The following is a 7,363-nucleotide window of genomic DNA, read 5'->3' as shown; positions in this document are numbered from 1 at the left end:
CCCTTTAACGTAGACAAGTGCCAGGTCCTTCAAGTTGGAACAGAAAATAAGAAGTTCGATTACGAAATGCGCGGCGTTAAACTCACAAGCGTTCAATGCGTTAAGGACCTGGGGGTCAAAATCGCGTCAAACTTCAAATTTTCACATCAGTGCATCGATGCAGCAAATAAAGTGAACAGAATGTTGGGCTTCATTAAAAAAACTTTTTATTCAAGAATAAAGATGTAATACTTCCGCTCTACAATAGTTAAGTCAGACCCCACTTGGAATATGCGGTACAGTTTTGGTCTCCCCACCATGCAAAGGACATTGCTAAACTAGAAGGTGTTCAGCGTCGAGCAACAAAAATGATCCCTCCCTTGCGCAACAAATCCTACGAAGAAAGGCTTTCCACCCTTAACATGTTCTCTCTTGAGAAACGTCGCCTCCGAGGAAAACTGATCGAATGTTTTAAAATACTTAATGGTTTCACGAATGTAGACAGAACAAAATTGTTTATGAGCGATGACACTTTGCGAACGAGGAACAATGGCATAAAACTCAAATGTAGACAAGTAAATTCAGACTCCACCAAATTTTTCTTCACCAACGTTGTAGTGCGAGAATGGAATAAGCTCCCACCATCAGTGGTCCAGTGTAATACGATTGACTCCTTTAAAAACAAGCTCGACCGTCACTTCCTTGAACTTAATATTAACTAGAGTAGAAAAGCAACGTTTTGGAGCCATCTGATTAATGTAAAATCAATTAGGTTTAAGGACAGACCACCTAGTCTGGACCATGGGGTCTGTGTGGTCTGGTTTTCTATGTAATTCTATGTAATTCTCTCTCTCTCTCTCTCTCTCTCTCTCTCTCTCTCTCTCTCTCTCTCTCTCTCTCTCTCTCTCTCTCTCTCTCTCTCTCTCTCTCTCTCTCTCTCTCTCTCTCTCTCTCTCTCTCTCTCTCTCTCTCTCTCTCTCTCTCTCTCTCTCTCTCTCTCTCTCTCTCTCTCTCTCTCTCTCTCTCTCTCTCTCTCTCTCTCTCTCTCTCTCTCTCTCTCTCTCTCTCTCTTATACAAACACATATACATAACACAAGAAAAAAAGGAATAAGGAGAATGAAAAAGATTAATGTAGAATCACTTAGGTTTAGGACAGACCACATAGTCTGGACCATGGGGTTTAATGTGGTCTGATTTTCTTTGTAAATCTTTGAAAATCTCTCTCTCTCTCTCTCTCTCTCTCTCTCTCTCTCTCTCTCTCTCTCTCTCTCTCTCTCTCTCTCTCTCTCTCTCTCTCTCTCTCTCTCTCTCTCTCTCTCTCTCTCTCTCTCTCTCTCTCTCTCTCTCTCTCTCTCTCTCTCTCTCTCTCTCTCTCTCTCTCTATCTCTCTCTCTCTCTCTCTCTCTCTCTCTCTCTCTCTCTCTCTCTCTCTCTCTCTCTCTCTCTCTCTCTCTCTCTCTCTCTCTCTCGTGCCAACAAAAGACAGCAAAACCTTCCCCCCTATTTATACGTCCTTCCACTCTTTCCTCCCTTTCTCTTTCCTCTTTCCTCTATTTCCCTCTTTCCTCCCCGCATCTCCTTCTCTGCCCTCTTTCCTTCCTCCTTTCCTCCTCCCTCTTGCCCTCCTTTTCCCTTTCGCTCCCTTCCCCTTTTCCTCTCTTCCCCTGTCTCTCGTGTTCAGCCTGAAACTGGTCACGGAATTCACTGTGGAAAGGGAATGGGAAGAAGAGGAGAAGGGGAAGGAGGAACAATTAAGAACAAATGAATGAGGAAAAGAGAAGAATAGTGCGTCTGGACAGGGTCAGAAGAGAACGCAGAAGGAAATGACGGATAAAATGGAAGAAATTGGAGGAGAGTAGAGAAGCGGCAAGAATGAGAAAATTAAAGTCATAACGAAAAAATCATCATAAAAACAAATTCTCCGAAGTGATGGGAGAAGAATGGGTGCTGGGAAGTGATGGGAGGCAGGTGAGGGTAAGTGATGGGAAGAGATGGTGAGTGGAAGTGATAGGGATGAAGATGAGGGGGAGTGAGGGGAAGAAGCAGGTGAGGGAAGAGGAGCAGGTGACAGAAAGTGATGAGAAGAGAGCAGATGAGGTGATGGGAAGAAGAAAGGGTGATGGGATGTGATGGGGAAGAGGGCGGGTGATGGGAAGTGGTGGGGAAGACAGGCGGGTGACAAAAAGTGATGGGCAGGAGAGAGTGAGGGGCAGTGATGAAGTGGGACGAGTGGGTGAGGGAAAATAATGGGGATGCGGGTGGCGGGGAAGTGATGGGGTGCAGGTGACGGGAGTTGTGTGTCCCCCCGGCCTGGCCACCTGTGATTCACTTCAGGTAATGGCTATGCACCTGGGGTGGGAGATGGAATAGAGGCGGGGACGGGAGGGGAGGGGAGGAAAAAGGTGGAATGGGAGAAATGGATGATAAGGCGTGGCAGAGTAGACAGGAGATGGATGAAGGGGAGGTAAAGAGAAGGGAGGAGGGAGAGAAGGAGAAATGGAGAGAGCCGCACGTGTGAGGGAAAAATAAGAAACAAATGGAGGAGGGGAAGAAGGGAAGACGAAAGAGGGGAGAATAACGTGGGAAAAAAAGGGGAATGAAGGTAAACGGAAGCGAAGGGAGAAGAGGGAAATGTAAAGGAAGAAAACCGAGAAAGGAAGAGGGGTATGAGGATGACGGCTAGGAGAGGAAAGGAAAGGGGAGGAGTAGGAGAGGAAAAAGGGGAGGAGAGGAAAGAGAGAATAATGGAATGGATGGGAGCTAATGGGAGTGCAGTGGATGGAAGGGAGAGGAAAGGGAGATGGATAGGGAAATGGAAAGCGAAGGAGAAGAAAAGAAGAAAAGGGGAAAAGGGGGGGAAGAAAATGATGGATGGAGAAGGGGAATGGAGAGGGGATGAAAAGAGAAGAGAAGGTAAGGGGGGTGAAGTGTGGAGAATGGGAATGCATGTTATCGGAGGATAAAGAACGGAGCGGGGAGGCGAGAGAGGTTAGGAAAGGAAGGGGAGGTGTGTGGAGGGAGGGGAGGAGAGGAGGGATGGAGGGGAAACTGCAAATAACGGAACGGGAAATGAAAGGGATAAGGGAAAATATGGAAAGAAGGGAAGAGGAAGGGAATAGGAAGGGAATAGGAAGGGAAGGAAGAACACATACAAAACAAAATAAAAAAGAAAACAAAAGGAAAAAGGAAAACAATATAACGTATCAATTAACACTTTTCTCCCTCTATCCTTCCTTCCACTCCGTCTCACCAAATTTCTTTCCTTTTCCTTACCTACGCTCTCCCTTTTTCTCTCCACCTCCTTCCAATCTTCTCTGCATAAAAAAATTGCCTCTACCTACCTCTCCCTCATTTCTCCACATTTTCTCTCTCTCCCTCCTTCGCCTTCTCCTCCTTCATCATCTTTTCCAGCACATCTACCTCTTTATCCATTCTGTAGACCTTTCTTTTCTTTCCACTTCTCCCCTTCCCTCTCTTCTTCCTTTCCCTTATTATTTTACCACTTCTTTCCTTCTACTTAAATCCTGTTGATCTCCTTTCTTCCTTTTTTTCTCTCTACCTCCTCACCTTTTTTTTTACTATATTCACCTTTGTTTCCCTCAATTTCTTCCTTTCTTCTTTCTCTTCCTCTCTCTCTCTCTCTCTCTCTCTCTCTCTCTCTCTCTCTCTCTCTCTCTCTCTCTCTCTCTCTCTCTCTCTCTCTCTCTCTCTCTCTCTCTCTCTCTCTCTCTCTCTCTCTCTCTCTCTCTCTCTCTCTCTCTCTCTCTCTCTCTCTCTCTCTCTCTCGATCAATGCCTCGACAGACAAATAGGATGATACTGAGAATGGAAACAGTCATCGGGAGAGAGAGAGAGAGAGAGAGATTGGAAGTTCGATTTGTCTTCATCAGTTTGGAGAAGGAAGGAAGGACGGAAGGAAGGCAGGAAGCAATGAAAAGGAAGGAAGGAATGCCGGGATGGAAGGAGGGAAGGAAAATGGGAAGCAAAGAATGAAAGGAAGGAACACTGACGGGAAGAAAGACAGGAAGAAAAAAAAATGTGTAGAAGGAAGGAAAGAATGGAGAGAGGGAAGAAGCAGAGAAATGAAAGAAAAACGAAGGAAGCAAATAAATAAGGTGGAAAATGTTAAATATGCGAAAGGAAAACAAATGAAGATTAAAAAACGAAGACCAATAAGAAGCAAACTAGGAACGAAGGAAGGAAGAAAAATATGGAAGGATGAAAGGAACGAAGAAAAAATGGAGGGAAGAAAGAAATAGGAGACAGAAGACATGGCAAACAAGGAGGAGGAGGAATACATAGGAATACATAGGAAGAACAGACACCAGAAGACCTATCGGTCTATGGCGAGGGTGTCTGTTTACTACCGCTACAACTAGTAATCTACGTGTGGTAAAACAGGACAGAATAGATGAAGGCTAGGAAGGCTCCTGAACGATGCAGTTGAAAGCTTCTCGAAAAGCTATTCAAAAAACTGGAGGCGAGGGCAAGGCAAAGGCAACCCTTGATCAACCGAACCGTAGCGTCGATGCGGCTTGCAAGAAACTGTGTAACCAACGACACCTCCGACAAGCGAACTCATTCAACACGACGCGGCCAAACCAGTAGTCACATTTCCATTTTGTACACAAATGCACGCAGTCTATTACCCAAAAAGGACGAAATTAGGGCGTATATTGCAACTGAGAAACCGGATGTGGTAGCCATCACAGAGACTTGGGCCAACTCTGCATCTAGTATCTGAAATGTCATTTCCGGGTACAGCTTCCAAAAAATCGAACGCACAAGAAAGGAGGAGGAGTAATTTGCTACGTAAAAGTACGCTCCCTGCCATAAAATAGACAAACAGGACGCAGGGAATTACGACTCCGTCTATGTGGAAATAACTGCGAATAATAAAGAAACTAACACTTGCGACCGTATACAGGCCTCCAAAACAACAGGCAGCCGATGACACTGCCTTGTACGAAGACTTCACTCTTTAACACAAAGTAAAGAAGCAATAATAATTGGGGACTTTAATTGCCCTAACATTGACTGGGGACAATTGACTGGAGATCAAGAGGGTAACAGGCTTATAGAAATGGTGGAGGATTCGTTCCTCACTCAAGTTGTAACTCAACCAACAAGAAAACAATCTGCTGGATCTGGTATTAGTAAGCGACCCCGACCTCATTCGCGACTGTGAAGTTGGTGAAAAAATTAACGGTTGCGATCACCACTTAATCCGTTTCAATGTCAACATAAGTCACAAACTCGTAGACAATCCGTCAGTGATACCAGACTACAAAAAAGCAAATTTCAACCTAGCCGTGAGCTGCTTCCCTCTGCGACCTGGGACCAACATCACCTAACCGACAATACAATCGACAACGTGTGGAACAACTTCAAAGATAAGCTTTGGGAGTAGAAAAGGCTACAGTGCCGACAGAAACCCAGGCGAGTAAATGGTGCCGTAGATCCACCGTGGATGACCAGAGAAATAAAAGGGCGGTAAACATAAAAAAAGGAATTATAACCTAATGAAAGAGAATGACACGGCCGAAGCCCGTACTCAGTACCACAACAGCCTCAGAGCTTGTCGCACCCTTATTCGGAGTAGTAAACGCAACTACGAAAAACAAATAGCGCGTGACATCAAGACAAACTCAAAAAATTCTTCACATACATCAGATCGAAAAGAAAGTAAAATCAATATTGGTCCCCTGACAGACGAGACTGGAGCTGCAACTCATGACAGTAAACAGATGGCCAGAATCCTCAACAGTAACTTCGCATCCGTATTCACAGTCGAGAACATCGAAACCATGCCGAGAACCCTGACCGCCGAGGGAATCACGCCCCTGAAAATTGACTATATATGCGACCAAGAATTGAATGAGTATTTGGATAAACTCGACACGAACAAGTCAACAGGACCTGACGGTTTGTCCCCGCGGTTATTAAAGAGCTTAAACAACAAAACTTCAGCCACTCACTAACATATTCAACCAGTCTGTTCAATTGAAAAAGGTCCCGGAAGACTGGAAGATGGCGAACGTAACACCGATTTTCAAAAAAGGAGACAAAAGCGTTGCATTAAACTACAGGCCCATAAGTTTGACATCAGTGGCAGGAAAAATACTCAAAAAGATTATTAGAGACAAACTTGTTAAGCTTCTAGAAGACGATAATGTAATCTCCGACACCCAGCATAGCTTCAGAAACTAGCGGTCCTGCTTAACTAATCTATTAGACTTCTTCCAGGGTATATATAAGAACTGGGATGACCACATCCCCAGTGATGTTATATACCTGGACTTTCAGAAGGCCTTCGACAAGGTACCGCACGAGCGACTCCTTAACAAACTGCACTCGGCGGGCATTGGCTCCAATTTGATCGCGTGGATAAGAGATTGGCTCACTGACAGAAAACAACGAGTGCTACTCAACGGACAACCTTCCGATTGGCTTCCAGTCACTAGTAGAGTGCTTCATGGGTCAGTGCTGGTACCCATTATCTTTATCATAAAAATCAACGACCTAAAAACAGGAATGAAATCCACAATATCAAAATTTGCTGATGACACCAAAGTGGGTGGAAAGGCCCTCACAAAGACCGACTGCGAAATCATCCAGAAAGACCTGAATCACATTATCGAATGGTCGGAAAAATGGCAAATGTTCTTTAATGTTGACAAATGCAAAGTCATGCACATTGAGTCCAGAAAGAGTAACCACACATCAGAAACCTCTGCAGGCGATGCAGGAGGAAAAGGATCTTGGAGTCACTGTCAGCAGTTACCTGAAACACGCGAATCACTGTAAAAAAGCATATAACAAAGCCAACAATATGCTCGGGTTCATAGCGAGGAACTTCGAGTGTAAAACGCCAGACGTGATGCTATCCTTGTATAATTCCATTGTAAGACCGCACCTCGAGTATGCAGTACAGTTCTGGTCTCCTAATTACAGAAAGGACATTGATTTACTGGAAAGGATTCAGCGACGCGCCACGAAAATGATACCAACCTTAAGGGCTCAACCGTACGAGGAACGACTCAAGCGACTCAATCTCTTTACATTAGAGAAAAGACGCCTACGAGGAGATATGATACAAGTCTTCAAGTATCTGAAAAAAATCAATAACGTCGATTACTCCAATTTCTTTGAATTGCAAACCAACCTAAGAACTAGAAATAACGGTTTACCCATTCAGTCTAGTCGATGTAACACAGACATCGGAAGGAGTTTCTTTTCAAACCGAGTCATCCGTCACTGGAACAATCTTCCTTCAGAAGTAGTAAATGCGAATACTATCAACTCCTTCAAATATAGAATCGAGCGTCACTTCGCTGCGTCAGGAGTAAACTGAATATTGAGGTGCTTTCATCTGCTCCTCGAT

This window comes from Eriocheir sinensis, unplaced genomic scaffold (assembly GCF_024679095.1).
Source record: "Eriocheir sinensis breed Jianghai 21 unplaced genomic scaffold, ASM2467909v1 Scaffold33, whole genome shotgun sequence".
NCBI lineage: Eukaryota > Metazoa > Arthropoda > Malacostraca > Decapoda > Varunidae > Eriocheir > Eriocheir sinensis.
This window is presented reverse-complemented; position numbering follows the sequence as displayed.